This window comes from Erithacus rubecula, assembly GCF_903797595.1.
Source record: "Erithacus rubecula genome assembly, chromosome: 1".
NCBI lineage: Eukaryota > Metazoa > Chordata > Aves > Passeriformes > Muscicapidae > Erithacus > Erithacus rubecula.
In genome coordinates, this window is record NC_136658.1 from 24,197,807 (window position 1) to 24,214,195 (window position 16,389).

Here is a 16,389-nt window from a genome sequence, read left to right on the forward strand (position 1 = left end):
CCACATACTGATTCCTGGCATGACCCTGGCGTGGCTGGCACCAAACCATGCACACGTGAAGATGCAGGAGGGGAGAGTCCAGCAGATGAAGTTTTGCATGAGAAAGGGTGTTGCTGATGTCTTCTAGTGGCAAAGCTCATCAGGAATGAGAAGTTAGCAGGGGTTTTGTGGAGTCTTTGTGTGCCTAGGAGCAGCAACACCACTTTATTCAGGATTCAAGATGTCTGCAAACTGAGGATGCCCTAATTTCAGTTGCAAGATCGCTTCAACAGGGATGGATGCGCCTATGCTGTGCTGCAACTGCGGCATGATGGAAGCAGTTGCTCAAGCATCATACAGGTGCTGTGCTGAGGTAGCTTACATAAAGTGCTTTTGCCACACTCCTCTAGGTTAAAAGCAACTGTAAGAAACTCATTCTTCAAGGACAAAGTATTCACAGTTTGAGAAACAGCTCACTCACCCTAATCACAGGTGTTTTTGTCAAAATCTGTTTGGACTGTGCTTTCCCTGCAAGTAGGAAAACTCTTCTGCTTGCTTTTGTCCCATATCCAAATCTGAATCAACCTAATCTTTCAGTATTAACCATTAGGAGCTTCCTAACACTGCCAGGTGATGGACTTGTTATAAAGCTCCGAGAGACAGATTGGGTATTGAAGCACTCAAATGCTGACAGCCCTGGCTGCATACTTTGAACTGCAATAGCTGTGCTTGGCAGGGAACATGCTCTCATTGAGGAGTTGGAGGACTCCTCCAAAATCTGCGATCCCACCTGGACAATGGCATCCCCAGCACAGGCGAGCCTCTGACTGCATCAAGGAAATCCTGGCTACAACGAGGGACCCCATCTCACACGGGAGCTGCTTGAATTTCGAGGTCAGTACAAGCCTAATCAGAGGCCGAGTATTTTGACACAGGTCAGAGCGTACAGACTGCTCTGATATCCTTGGAGTGGATACTGGCGAAGGTTTTAAACTTCTCCCTCTCCTGTTCTGCCACCAGAGGGCACAGCTCCCCTCTCTGCCGGGAGATGCATCAGCCTGCAAGGACAAGGAGATTGCCTTCTGTAGAAGTTTGATGTTCTTTTCCCCCACCTTCCCTATACCTGCATTTTGCACTTCTGGCTGGTCCTGCATCCCGGTCTAAGAAGAAAGTACCCCAAGAACTTTAGCCGAAGTGGAAGGGAAGACAGCTGGCAGTCACTTTCCATGGCTTGAGAAAGCATCTGACATGTCTCATTCCTACGTTTGAGCACATTTAGAAGCAGCTCTGCCAACATGCCCTTTTCCTATTTCAGCTCTGCCTCATTTGCACTGTGCTACAGATTTGTGCATCATCAGATGGCAAGGTGCTTTGACTTTTAGTAATCCACCATGACTTGGGCTTGGCAGTGCATTTTCTTCTCCTTCTTTTTCCTTTTTAACCTGTGTTGGCTACCAGACCAAGCAGGGGAAGATTGCCTTTGTGTAGGGCCAAAACACTAGCCTGTCCTTTCTGGGGAAGAATCCTTAATTTCACTCCCAATAAGATATCTCAAAGTCCTCTGCAGGGATCCCTCTGGACAGCTCTGAAGCTCTCTTTCATCTGGCTTTGAGATCTTAAGTATTCAGTGTTGCTACACTGGGCTCTGTGTAAATAAGGCTTGTGTTTTAATTTCCCCCCTTTGTTGTTTTCTTTGGGTAAGCTAACAACAACTGGAAGAGTTCTATTGCAACCCCAATATTATTTTCTGAACCAGATGCTTGTTCTAACATTGTACCCAGAAATAACAGGATGTTCCTCAAAAAGTAATGGCACTGTAGCTTCTTTAAAACAGCTAGTATTTTTTGGCAGCAGGTATTTTTACCCACAGAATGCAGCTCAGGGTTAAGAATGAAGGTGTAGAATAAGCATTACTTACCATAGGTCCATTTTGCTCAGCATATTCTTTCATTAACTTTATTTCTTCCCTTTAGAAATTTTCCTTTGTGCTGGATCCCAACATACTAGTAAGAATTACTTCTGATCCTATCTACTTTACTGCTGAGCCTACATGTATCTTGAAAGCATACATCAAGTTTTGCATTAGATCAGAGATCCCTTCCTTTTTGCTATTTCCCTTTGCTATTTCACTAATTCGACGAGTATCACTCAAACCTCCTTCCTCATTCAGCTGAGCATAATTGTTTGCTACCTAGTGGAAAAGAAGTCTAGAACTCAATAAAAAGCATCAGTTTTGCTAAAATATTTTTGATACTGCCTAGAAGTTGTTTTGACTCTTTTTGTCTCTGCAGAACAGTGTGAACCCTTATAGAAAATGTTTTTTTTCTAGAAAACCATTTTGCTTCATCACTGCTATTCACCTCCTGCTTTCTGCAGAGCTTCACTGATTTCAGCTCAAGAATGGCAGCTGAAGTTTCTCATCAATAATAATAATAATTCTAATAATAATAACAACAATACTAATCCTCTCAGAGGACTCCAGCACACCTACCAGACTGGCATGTGCAGTCTTAGGAGGCTTTGCTCACTGGTGCAGTAAAGGAGCAACCTAAAGTTAGTTTGTGAAGTGAAGCAGCAGCTATGGATAATTGTTAAGAAAACACATAAGATTTGCTGTTCACCCTTGCATTTCTGCAGTTCTAAAACAGAATCAGCCATGTTGTTAGGAGCCAGCATTTTCTGGATACCTCATGCTAGCCTTTGCTACACTCAGGGGGATATAATGCAGTAGGAATTGATTTGAGAAAGCACAGAAAACCAGCAGCTTTTGCGGAAAGGAGTTTTCTTGTATTTTTATCATGATGATATATCTGGGTTTGATTGAAAAAAATTATTCAAAATAACAAAACCTGAATTGTTTTATTTTCCTTTATCCCTCTCACTTTTCTTCTTTTGTTTACTCCTCTGTTTCCCTTAGTAAATGGTACAAAGAGGAGAAAAAAGGTGAAAAATAAACAAACATTTTTTTAATGAAAGGATGAAAAAGTGCTTCTGTTTCTGTCAAAACCCCCAGAAATGTTGCATCAAAATAGCAAATATGTGGAAATGGTTGTTGAGGGAAATTTTGTCAAACTGTTTTCGTTGGTATTTTTATCACCATCATCATTAACCCACTGTGCTTTCAGCTGGGAAAGATTGATGACTTCTTCAGAAATCCTGGGCTGGATTCAAAGATTTGAAATCCTGAGATAGGTCAAGCCATAGGAGCAGAAAGGTGCTGAACAACACTGCAAATACACTTCCAGCTGTCAGGTTGCTGATTCACTTCTCCTGTCTTAAACTAAAGATCACTTTTTCCTTATCACATACTATCCTTTCACTGTGTTGGGGGTTGAGTGTTCTTCTATTACTGTGTCAATTGAAAGAATTTTTGCCATTATCATGACAATGGAGCTGGCCGGGTTACACCCTGGATCTCTGACGACTCTAGACAAAAGGGCTAGGTGGGAACTGGGTTTCCGGAGGGGCCTCTCGTGTTTCTGGAGGGGGACTCGTGTTTCCGGCGAGGTCAAAGCAGGACGCCCCGTCTGCAGCCCCCATGCTGCTGAACACATGAGAGCCAGACGGTCTGTGATTACCTGCCCTGCATCTGCCCCGTTCCAGCCTCCTGCCATTGTGTGGCCCAGTCTGAGGTTTCTCCTTTGCCTCAAGATCACCCCAGAGGGACATGAAGTAGTTCAAACCCTGGCTCTCCCTGAAGCAGCCAAAGAGAGATTGCCGGAGATGGTTTTCTCTTGTTCCAAGGATTGTTTGTTATATCTTATCTCAGGGACTTTTTGCTTGGCCAGCAGCAGTCTGCTCAGCCTGGCATCCATGGTGGAATCTGCCTGGTGAAGGCAGGGCTTATCTTATCTTTGTACTATGTATTACATGTTTACAACAATTTTCCCAATACAATACAATTTTATTAAATGGTCCAGCCCTGACGCCACCCAATCCAAGAATGCCAACGTGTCACCCAACATGGATGACAGGGAGAAGAAGGAGGAAAAGGCGTCCATCCCCCAAATTCTCCATCTTGGCCACGTGTCCCTTATAATAAACATTCCAAAAAAACCTATTTATCTATGCTCTAAAGGTTTAATTTACACTTTACTAATTTTGGTAGCTTGTTTCCATTCCCTCTGTGCTGGTAATTTCCCCCAGGGGTTAGAATTCAGTGTCTGAGATACCAGGGTCTCACTCAGGAGTCTTTGAGACCTTTGCCAGGGGTGTTTTGAGACACCCCAAGGAGGCCAGGGCTATGCCCTGGGCTCCCACACTGCGGACACAGCTGATCACCCGGACACAAACGGTGAGCGAGGAGCCGTCCGCTCCAGCCCGTTCCCACCTGAGACCAGCGTGGCCGCTGCCGCCCCTCCCACCTCTGCTCCCGCCTGCCCTCGGCAGCTCCAGGCTTTGTTCCAGGTGCAGCACCGGGATCGAGTGCAGGGAGAGTGTGCCTGCAGCTAAAGAAGGGACTGGAACTGAGTTATCTGTTCTGTTTTGTTGGTAATTTTAACAACTGCTGTTGTTTCTGCTTGTATAGTTAGATATATTAGTAAAAGAGCTGTTATTCCTACCCCCTTATCTCTGCCTCAGAGTCCTTGATTCAAACAAGTATAATACTTGGGGGAGTGGAATTAAAATCTCTATTTCAAAGGAAAACTTCTGCCTTTATCAGCAGACACCTGTCCTTCAAACCAGGACACACTGCCACAGAGCACAAACAATGAGCAATTCTCAAACAAGAAAGAAAACTTTAGCAGAAGAAATCACCTAAAAATATCTATATTCTGATCAACTAATGTTCTGTCCAAGGGACACTCAATTCTGACTTTTCCATTTTTCCAAGAATAAGGTATTAGGCAAGGACAAGCCAATGCTACCAACATCATCAGCCCTAAACTCCTAGGGACATTGCTTTGTATGCTTTATCCCAGGGCCCCCTAGGGCCAGGAGCACGGCAGTACCCTCTATAGGAAACTTTAAATTCAGTCTCTGGGACAAATAAATACTTTCGCACCTTTGCTTCTGAACAAGGTCAAGATAATACAGTGAGTGACAGCTTCTCCCTCCAAGAGGTCCCAGGGAAGAGATCTCTCACCACGGTGTCACATCTTGCAATCATGCTTCTGGTGCACCTTGCACAGTACATCTAAAAAGTCTGTGTGAGCAGTATGGTACATGACAGGCAAATCAAAAGAATTTGTCCCAAACAGAGTCAAAAACTGAGACAAAGCTGGTGCCAGATGCAATATAGGTCCACTCAGAGAAGAGGTTGTGCTGCAAAAGAATAGGATAAAAATCCATAAACTGTCAACTGAAGTTGTCCAGTGCCTGACAAATGTCAGAGGTGGAACAATACAGCCAGAGATAACTCCACTCTGAGACTTCTCTGCAGGTCAGCAAGACCTATCATTGCCTGAAAAAAGGCAGCACTGCTGTCAGGAGCAGATCTCACCCCTGTGATGCCTCTGCAAAAACTATGTCTAAGAACAAGGAAACCAAAGCTTCATAATTTCACTGATCTTAAAAAATATGCAGGAGATTTTTAAGACTAGGGGATCAGTTTTCCAGCTTTGTTCAAGCTCTTTCTACAGTGAAGTAAAACAAGAAAGGGTCAAGGAGTCAACACAGCCCCACAAGGCAAAGCAAAGGGATGGGAAATGGGGTCTTGTCCTGTGCTGAGAAGAAGTTCTATAACTGTAAAGAAAAAGCACTTTAACTTTGATGACTCTTGTGCTGCAAGTGTTTTATCATGTTTCAAACTTTCATTTTGATTTGAGACAGATTTTAGCATATCAGTTTGTCTCATGAGTATATCCCACACATTCTCAATTCTTCATGAGAAGGACTATTCTTCTTAAAGAATTAAGCAGGTCGAGAGGTGAGTCACCACCCTTTTTCTTTCAGATGCTAAGATGTGTCCAGTCCCCAGGGAAATTATGGAGAAATGCAACCTCCCTATTAACTGATCTAGCAGAAGAGGCATCTCAGCCAACTGTGGAAGACTGATACAGACATAACAGCACTAGGCTTTGCAATTTCTTTTGGAGTCATTCTGTTTGTGCCTTTGTGCTGTGGGCAGCTCTGGTCACTGCGGGGACTGTGGACTATATTTGGAACAGGAGAGGGCTGACTCCTTGGAGCTTGCAGCAAGACCAACACAGAATCAGAAGATGGGCACATCTGAGTCACAACAAACTCTCCTGACAGTAAAGAAGGATTCACCATGAAAAGCATTACTACAGAGATGGATGTGCCCTTCTCCATACCCCTCACTATGATACTGGTCTGTAAAACTAAAAGGCTGGTTGTAGAAATTGAGTTTGATCAGCGCCCCCTGTGCTGAGGAGTAACAGCAAGTAGTATAATGGCTGCTTCTACTTCCCTTAGCTTCCGGCCCAGGAAGATTTTGAAATAATTCAAAAACAAAGGAGGAAGAACTTTGAATGCTCCTGCTCCCTATGTGTTGTACACATTTCTTGATTCAAAGATGAGAAGAATCAAGAAGCAGAGTACCAAAAAGTCATCAGTTGCCATCTGTTGAGCATTTTGCAAGAGGCTGCCACCACAACTGAATCTACTTTTAAAGATGTTTGGATGAAAGTGAGCGAGGTATGTCCAGTAGAGAGCAAGGAAAAGACTGAGCAGCAAGTGAAGGAGGCAGAGGAAGTCAAAGTAGGTTAAGGGAGTAAAGAGCCCCTCAGCAATGCTGAGTGTGGGAGAACAGGATTGGGTAGGGCTAAAACACATGCAGGTGAGAAGGAAGGAAGCAGATGCATGTAAGAGGATGGAGTGAGGGGCAGTAGGAAAGCAGGAAAAGCACTGTATCTAAAGAGTCCTGCACCCTGTCTAATAATCACTGGATAATATCATAAGCAGAAATCTTCCCTTTAAGGATTGAAATCACAATTTCACTGGTTAAATTAGGAAGTTATGGCACTGTAAATAAAAGTGGTTTACACAAAGAGAAATCCCCTCTGATAAGAGGTTATCTAGGGAAAACATTAATTTAGGAAGCATTTTTTAACCGTGGCAGCTGCCTTACCCTGTCTCCCCAAAAAGGCAGGTGAAACCTGATGGATACAGGGCTCTGCAATGCTAAGGCATATTTCTTGTTTAATGAATGTTCCTGATTTAAACAACGATAACATGAGTCCAGGGACATCACTGCTCTGTTTTTCTATCTCTGTGGGTCAGAAGTTTAAAATTCTATTATTTCCATTTTTTTTTTAAACACTGAAATACCCAATCAGGATATGGTGTATCTTTCCCACTAGCTGGCATTCTGCAGCAATAGCCTCATTTGTATTCTGTCTTTTACTTGAGCAAAGTAAAAAACCACTCTGCATTGCCACAACTATGTCCTTCCCAACTGCAATAGAGAGATTTCCAAACTAAATTCACTAAATTCAACATGTTCCTACTAATAAATTTTATTCATACTGATGGTCTGCTTCACAGTTGTTGGGGGTTGAGTGTTTTTCTATTACTGTGTCAATTGAAAGAATTTTTGCCATTATCATGCCAATGGAGCTGGCCGGGTTACACTCAGGATCTCTGATGACTCTAGACAAAAGGTGTCAATTGCCGTGGCTCCCGGAGGAGCCTCTGAGGTTTCCGTGAGGGGACTCGTGTTTCCGGGGAGCTCGGAGGAGGACGCCCGGGATCTTCAGCCCACGCAGCCGGAGCACAGGAGAGCCAGACCCTCTGTGATCACCGGCCCTGCATCTGCCCCATTCCGGCCTCCTGCCTCTGCGGACACAGCTGATCACCCGGACACAAACAGTGAGTGAGGAGCCGCCGCTCCTGCCCGTTCCCACCTGAGACCGGCATGGCCACTGCCGCCCCACCCCCCTCCTGCCTCCGTTCCCACCTGCCCTTGGCAGCTCCGGGCTGTGGACTAAGCACAGAGACAACATGTTTGCATCTAAAGGGACTGACACCGAGTTATCTATTCTGTTCTGTTAGCAATTTTAATAACTGCTGTTGTTTTCTGTTTGTACAGTTAGATATATTAGTAAAAGAGCTGTTATTCCTACCCCCTTATCTCTGCCTCAGAGTCCATGATTCAAACAATTATAATACTTGGGGGGAGTGGAACCAAAGTCTCTGATTCAAAGGGAAACTTCTGCCCTTACTGGCAGACACCTGTCCTTTCAAACCAGGACAACAGTGTATTCCCAAAGGCTTGATTTAAAATTTAAGCTCCAGACTTCTAACAAAAAATAGAAAGATAAACAAAGAATCTTTTTCTAATAGCAGTACAGCTGAGCTCATCTATCATAGATTTCAGGCAGGAGGCCTTTTTCCCCACACAGGGTTGGAGTATCTCCCTGTACAAAGGAGAAATTTGTGACTTCTAGAAAAGTCATTGTCTATAAAGTCCTTCTTATTTTTTGAGTTAAAAAATAATTTCAGGCTGTGGATAAGTTTTTGACCTGATGAAACTACAAAGTGAGGCTTCCTCCAAGATAAAATTCTTAAGTGGACTCCACCTTGACAGTCAAAGTCCCTAACACCAAACCAACTGTTGTGGCACTGTATTTCTGTCTTGACAAGCAGGAGGTAGCCATGTCTGTTGGGGAATAAAGTTTCTCTGGCCCTTCTTGGTTGGCTCTTCACACAGCAGGCTTTTCTTTACACTCTGATTCTGTTTGTGAAAGGCAGTCTAGCTAAACCCATCAGATAACTTTAAGACATTGCAGGGAATCTGAAAGCTTTGTGGGCCAGAGCCATTTTTCATAGGGCTCACCTTTGCTGTCAGCAAGTCCAGCATTTCACCCATGGGTCTGGGAAGAACATACAGGAGCATCCTCCATATGCAATAAAGGCTGTGTAACATTTTTGTCCAAGCTACACAAGCCATAGCACTCTGTCACACAGTGGATATTCAGGGAGCTGGGAAGTATCTGAGCTACACTGAGTATTTTACACAGCACATGGAGAAAAAATGATCTCCAAAGGATGGTTCACAGTCTCTCAGACATGTTTTGGGATAAAAGGACTCACCATCTGAAACTCTCCCCATCATGTCAGAGAGAAGCAGGCAAAGTACACAGCAGGCACTCCCACCCAAATTTTCTGATACCCAGACTGAATGAGTCAGATATATAAATTCTTTTATGGCCAGAGCAAAACACCTGCAGAGGAATGGGGACAAAAAGAATCATCAGCTTTTGGTGATAGTCTGTGTCAGGAGCAGCAGGAGAGAAAAGATGCCTCCCCTTATGCTGTGTGAACCATTTCCTGCAAGACCTGAGTTTCTTCTCACTGACTCCTGTTAGCAACTGCTTTGTGAATTTTTACTGGCAGCCATCTGAGTTCACCCTTGGTACCACATAGAATCAAATGAAACATATAAACAAATATAAACATATAAACAAATGAAGTTGAGCACTGCTCCATGAGTGATAGTGCAGTCCACAAATGGCAAGACTGCGCTGAACTGAGAGCCAGACATGGTGATGAGGGCAGGTCCAGTGGCAAGAACCATAACCAGATGCAGTCCAGTGTCATCCAGACAAAGCCAAAGAAATAAGGAAGGCCTGAGGTCTATTAGGAACTCAAGTCTAGAGACAACATACATTTCACACAGTTCAGGCCAGGTCTAAGGCAAGGATCTCAGCTTTATGCTGCACCTGGGCCAGGTGGAGGGTGGTTTGAGCAATGACAGCTTGCTGGAGTACTCCAGTTCCTGACAGCCATTGTGAGGGGAAGTCTAAGAACAGTGTTAGCCCTCAACTGGCTAAACACTTGAAACACTTAACCAACAACAGGACTTGCCCTCAGATATACAGGGTATGTTTCAAATTCCCACCCTACTTCCTTTCCCACTCTTCATTTATACGTAATAGTTTAATAGTATTAATAGTTTCTTGTGCAAGGAGCTGGAAGTAGAGGGAGAGCTAAGAATATAACACTACTAAGTGCTACAATTAATGACCTGGAAAGGAGTGGAGAAGAGATGCTGGCTGCCAGCGTATCCTTCTCTCGCCAAGACCGCCAAGCAGCACCAGCTTCCTGGCTGAGGCAGTTCAGCCACAGCTATAATTCAGTGTGAGTCAAAAGTTTTATTTTGACAGGAAAAGCTGAAACAGCAGAGGGCTTCTTTCCATCGTCTCTGGACAAGTCAAGGAGAGGCAGGAATGGTTTAATGCTTAATTAATGTTTAATGCCATGTCTCATTATTCCTGGCACTCCATGACTCATTAAATGTCCTAGTTTTGTAACATACTCCTGCTAAGCTCAACATTTGATACACATTTATGGGTGGCCTCTTGGCTGTACTAACAATTCGTAATTCCCCTAACCATCTTAACTTCTTCCTTTGCATGCTAGGCTTCCTTTGAACAACTATAAGATGAAGATACTGGGAACTTCAGTTCTTAACACAGAATGAATTGCATATATCTGGACAATTTATTAGTATAGCTATACACTGCAGCTAGATACACTCATTCTGAGTTCAAATAAACTATGCTGGATCCTATTGCTTCTTACACTGCTCCCCTTCTGTATCCATTTGGCTTTTACTGTGGATATATCCATGCACATGGATTCTTGATATTGATGCCCTTTTAAAAGAGGGTAACCAGCACACTTAGCAGTATTTATTCACTTGTATAGAATGGAGCCAAATGACCCTTCTTGGTCATTACCTAGTTGGGAATTAGAAGTAAGGGGCCTCTGTTCAGGAACCTTCTTGTGATACAAGTAATTTTGCCATCTTCCCCCTTTTTTCCAGCTTGCTTTCTTTGCAAAAGACCAGTGACAATTCACAACAGAAGCCAGCAACATGTTGACCCAGCCTGACAACTGATTCAAACAGAGCAATTACAAGCACTCAACACAAGTTTGACAGGCACCAGTATTTTTGGAGTTGACAGCATATTCAACCTGTCTCTTTTGAAAACATCATGCATGATCACCTTGGTGGTAGGTAGACAGGTCTGTGATGTAGGTTAATTTTTCTCTCATTCACTTGAAGCACAGAATCACTTAGTCTGGTCACACTGAAAAGAGTGACTTTGCATACACAGTCCAAAAAATCCAATCTATGTATTTCAAGGGCATGAGTGAAAAGCCACCAGCAAAATCACACAGTTCTAAACTGAAGGTATCTTGGGTTACTTTAAACTCTAGGTGGAAGTTATTTGCAGCTTCAAAGAGTGTCATAGAAGTGTGTCTGATTTCAGGCTACCTTGTATGAGAATATTCTGAAATTCAGACGGCTTTCAAGCTGCCTTTGTACTGGGTTTGGCTGGGATGGACTTAACTTGTTTCACAGCAGCCTATAGGGTTTGTGCATTTCATCTGTGGTTAAAACAGCACTGGTAGCACATGTGTTTGGATACTGCTGAGCAGTGCTAGCATGGCATAAGGGCTTTCTCTCCAACACCCCACCAACATCTTTGAAAGTCTGGAGATGGCTGTAGGCTGTAGGGACAGCTGACCCAAATAACCAAAGAGATATCCCATGCCATATGATGTGCTCCTTAGAAATAAAAGTTGAAGGAAAGGAGAATGATGGGAGGACATTTGTGGTGATGTTATCTGTCTTCCCAAGCTAGTGTTATGCCTATTGAGGCCTTGCTGTCCCAAGCTGGACATTTGCCTGCTGATGGGTTGTAGTGAATTTCTCTTTTTACTCCGCTTCTATATACTTTTGCTTTTCTTAACAACTGTACTTTTACCAAACTATGAGATTTTCTATGTAATTTTTTCTCCCAGCCCTTTCAAGGAGAGGTGTGAGAAAATAGCTGGGTGGATATCTGGCAGTCAGCCAAGGCCAACCCTCCATGGGGCTTTGGACAAAGATTAATTTTCTTTACTGTTCTTTCCATTTTGGTTTCTGCTGATGGCAAAGAAAACAGATGTAAACTTCAAAGGCATTTTCATAGGAGAATTGTCAATTTCACTTAATACTGTTAACCTTGAACATTCAATAAACAACAGTTCTGATTAAAAAGAAAAACAACCATTTGAGGTCTTACCTGTTAAGCCTTGGTGTGTGAGCTCACGAGGATGTGGTTTTTTGACCAGCATATTCTAGTTCAAGCTTGTGCTGCCCTACTGAAGCTGGCCCCAAGCTTATTGAAGCCTATTTTATATTCCTGCTGCTTGCCTTAGGTCAACAGCAGCAGTCAGTCAGGAGGAGAGTCAAACGACCTTCAAGATCTGTCTGACAAAAGAGGGACAAGAAGGATCTTGTTAAGTCTTGCAAAATCTTTTGGTTCAGAGGTGGTTTGCAGTAGCAGCAAGACTGTGTTCAGAGCTGCCATAGGGTGGTCCAGGAGGAGCAGATGACACAGGAGGTCTGCACAGAGGGACAGTCTGTCACCACAGAATTTCTTCCTGTGTGCAGCAGTTCTTGTCAGCAGGAGGAAAAAACAATCACTGATTTCAGTCAAGTGCTTTGTCTTCAGCATTTCTGTCTTTGTCCCACATTGCTTTATGCAAGGTTTAGACACTGACTTTAGTGACACAGGCTTTTGCTGAAGGATGTTTAAAACTTAGAAACATGTCTGTTACAAAACAAAGAAAGTGCACAAATTCACCTCCGGGGGAGTGAAAACAACAAATTGCAATGCACAGGCTTCAGTGTCAGAGAATATGTTTCTCTCGAATGGATTTAGTTATTTTCTTACACAATGAAACAAGTTAGTGAGTTAGTGGTTAGAGGTTAAATGCAAAGGTTTTTTCTGCATAGCAGCTGGCTGCTCAGTTTTCTAATACAGTACATTACATTGTTAATGGAAATATTGCTTTGTACCTTCTGTTTTTCTCCCAGTAGTATTAATTCCAGCACTTTTTGCATGCCAAGCATCCACACTCAGAGCTATGAGCTCTGGGGAGAGGGAGAAGGCACAGCTTGGATCTTCACTGATAAGATCACAAAGATTCTGCAACAGGGCTGGGAGCTGAACCCACTACCTTTGCCAAGTACATGCGAAGACCATCCCTGCTCCTGCTCACAGGAACCATCACAAACCACTAGAGATAGGCCTTGGAAGTCAGCAGATTGGGACAAAGCCATCTGACTGTTTGGAAGTCCTTTGGGAGATCTGCGGGAACAGAAATCTTCCATTCCACTCTGTGATGCAGCAAAGACCCACCATTTCCCACACAGCAGCTAACCCTTCCCAGTTTGCTAATCCAATCTGCACTCCTGCTTCTGCCAGGAATCAATCTGTTTCAAGGCTGCACATGTCATTTTATAAAGAAACAAGAGAGAGCAGGGAGGAGCAGCTTTAAAAGCAGAAAGCCAATCAGGGGCTGGAAGACACAGGCTGCCAAGTCTTTGGGAACACTCAGAGATGGAAGTACCACAGGAGTGCCACATGGCAGTGCTGCTGGTGTAGGTACCATGCTGCTAAAGCAGATCTTTACATGTCAGTTATGAAGAGACAAAAATCATGGAGCTGGAGACACCGCTCACTAAATCCAGTGCTTACAAAATGGGAAGTAAAGGGAGTATATTTTTCCATGCTATAGGAGCCACTGGCCGAAGCTGAAATCGCTGGGAGAAAAAGCAACAGGACATACAAGTATTTCCTGGGAACTGACTGGGAATGAAACAGCTTGGTGTTCATTTAGATTTGCAGACACATGTTTGTGAAGAAAATGAAATGAAAAGGAAAAGATGGAGAGATTTCTGAGAGGACTATAGGCTTGTACTTGGGAGAGGGAAATGTACCTAATGCTGTGTGCTGTGGTGGAACCATTCAATGTACACAAACTGCAGAAACATCCAACTTATATTTCATCCTGCTGAAACCAAATCACAGCTCCTAATTAGCTGTTCAGGCCAAAAGAAGGTAATTTATTTTCCAAGTGCTTAGGAAAAAGAGTGAAATTGTAGGATGTGAGGAAGAGCTTTTGCTCTATTATTGCAGTGCACCTTAAGCACAGCACCTTAAATAAAGTCAGCAGTATTATTTTGTGTATGCTTAGGAGAAAACTGTAATCCTTCATCCAACATTACCTGAGTCTGCAGTTACCACAGTGTAAATCAGGCCATAATTATGTACTCACAGACATTAACTTACTGGGTCCCAATCACCATAACTATCACTGTTTTTATATTGGAAGAAGAACACACAACAGTAAACTTGTTTACTGGCTACTTTGTTTCCAGAAAGACATCTATTTCTTTACATCACTGGAGACCAAAGGTCTTAATACTAACAAGATAAAAACTTCTTAAAGCCAAAGCCTAAGAATCATTAAGGTTGCAAAATAACTCTAAGATCATCAGGTCCAATAATTAACCCAGCACTGCCAAGTCCATCACTAAACAGTGTCCCCATGTTCCCCAGCTTTTGAATATCTACAAAGAAGGTGACTGCACCACTTCCTGGAGCAGCCTGTTTCAGTGCTGGATAACCCTTTTGGTGAAAATTTTTTTCTTAACATCTAATCTAAACCTCCTCTGGCACAACTTGAGGCCATTTTCTCTTGATCAATCACTTGTTATATGGGACCAGAGACTAGCTCCACATCTGGGAATAACCTCCTTTCAGATAGTTGCTGAGAGCAATAAGGTCTCCCCTGAACCTCCTTTTTTCCAGGATAAACAACCCCAGCTGCTCTCACAGGACTTGTGCTCTGGACTCTTCACCAGCCCCACTGGCCTTCTCTGGACATGCTCCAGCACCTTAATGTCTTTCTTGTAGAGATGGCCCCAGAACTGTTCACAGTTATCAAGATGTGGCCTCACCAGTGCCAAGTACAGGAGGACAATCGCTGCCCTGCTCTGGCTAGCCACACTATTACTATTACCATTACCCAGGATGCCACTGGCCTTCTTGGCCACCTGGGCACATGCTGGCCAAAAGTAGGGCAAACTCCTGTTTTCTTTGCCCAGTGTTCACTAAGCAGAGGGTGATTCCTGAACCTGTCAATAATGTCTATCAGGGTGGTGAGTTCTTGAGAATCCTGGAGGTTACCTGGCAGCTTGTCCAGTCAGCTCAGCCTTGGTTAAAGAGTCAAAGGGACAATTTGAAACTGAAAGTCAGTAACTGCATAATTTTGCAAATGCCAGTCTGACTGCAACATGTGTCTTGTGTAACATGGAATACTGTTCAGATGTAGGGATTTTTCTTTCAGTTCAAAAATGAATTAATGTTCAAACATAGCTGTAATGAAGCTCTCTGTAGCACTGATAATGTAAATTAATTGCAGTCCTCTCTTGTGAAGGGAGGTAGAGGGACAGGTACTGATCTCTTCTCCCTGGTCAACAGTGACAGGACCCGAGAGAATGGCTTAAAGTTGAGCATGGAGTGGTTTAGGTTGGATATTAGGAAAAGGTTCTTCAGAGGGTGGTTGGGTACTGGAACAGGCTCCCAGGGAGTCACAGCACCAAGCCTGATAGAGTTCAAGTGTTTGGACAATGCTCTCAGGCACAGGGTGTGAGTCTTGGGGATGCTTCTGTGCAGGGCTAAGTTGGACTAGATGATCCTTGTGGATCACCTCCAGCACAGTAATTCTGTGATTTCTGTGATCCTGTAATTTTAATAGACTTATTTTCAGCAGTTTGACATACATTAACTACACTTCCTAAGATACAGAAATACTATTCAAAAGGTCAATAAACACCCTCACAGCAATGGAAACCCATTGTTCCAGCAGACTCAAAGAAGTCAACACTCCTGACCTGTAACTCATCCTGAAGGCCATTTTAATTGCAGGGGGAAAACTGACCTTCTGGGACTGTTGCTCTTGTGAGACGAAAACCTTCCCCTGACATGCCCTGAGCCACAGCGGGTGAGGCTGGGTAAGGCCAAGGCAGACTGAAGAAGTGGGCACCTGGGAATCTCATGAGGTTTAACAAAGCCAAGTGCAAGATACTGCACCCAGATCGAGGCAACCCCAGTATCAACACAGGCTGGCGGATGAACAGATTGAGAGCAGCTCTGCTCAGAAGGACTTGGGGGTACTGGTGGGTGAGAGACTGGACACGGGCACTCATTGCCCAGAAAGCCAAATGTGTCCTGGGCTTTATCCAAAACAGGGCAAGGGAGATGATTCTGTCCCTCTGCTCTGTGAGACCCCACCTGGAACACTGCATCCAGCTCTGGGGCCCTCAGCACAGGAAGGACATCCAGCTGTTGGAGCGAGTGCAGAGTCCAAAATGAGGACCACGAGAATGGAGCACCTCTCCCACGAGGAAAGGCAGAGAGAACTGACTTTGTTCAGCCGGGGTAAGAGAAGGCTTTGAGGTGACTTAATTGTGGCCTTCCAGTACCTGAAGGGAACTCACAGTAAAGATGGGGAAAGGTTATTTACAAGAAAATGCAGTGACAGGAGGCGGGACAATGGGTTCAAATCGAAAGAGTAGGTTTAGGTCAGGTATTACAAAAAAAAAATCCTTTACCCTGAGTGTGGTACGGCAGAGAAGGTGCGAATGCCCCATACCTTGAA

General features: G+C 43.8%; 1 protein-coding gene across 1 annotated transcript in view; it reads right to left on the reverse strand.

Moving 5' to 3' along the window:
* FSTL1 (follistatin like 1) overlaps nucleotides 1-16,389 on the reverse strand; it is a 212,003-nt gene that overhangs the window by 82,498 nt on the left and 113,116 nt on the right. The gene's annotated exons all lie outside the window — the stretch shown is intronic.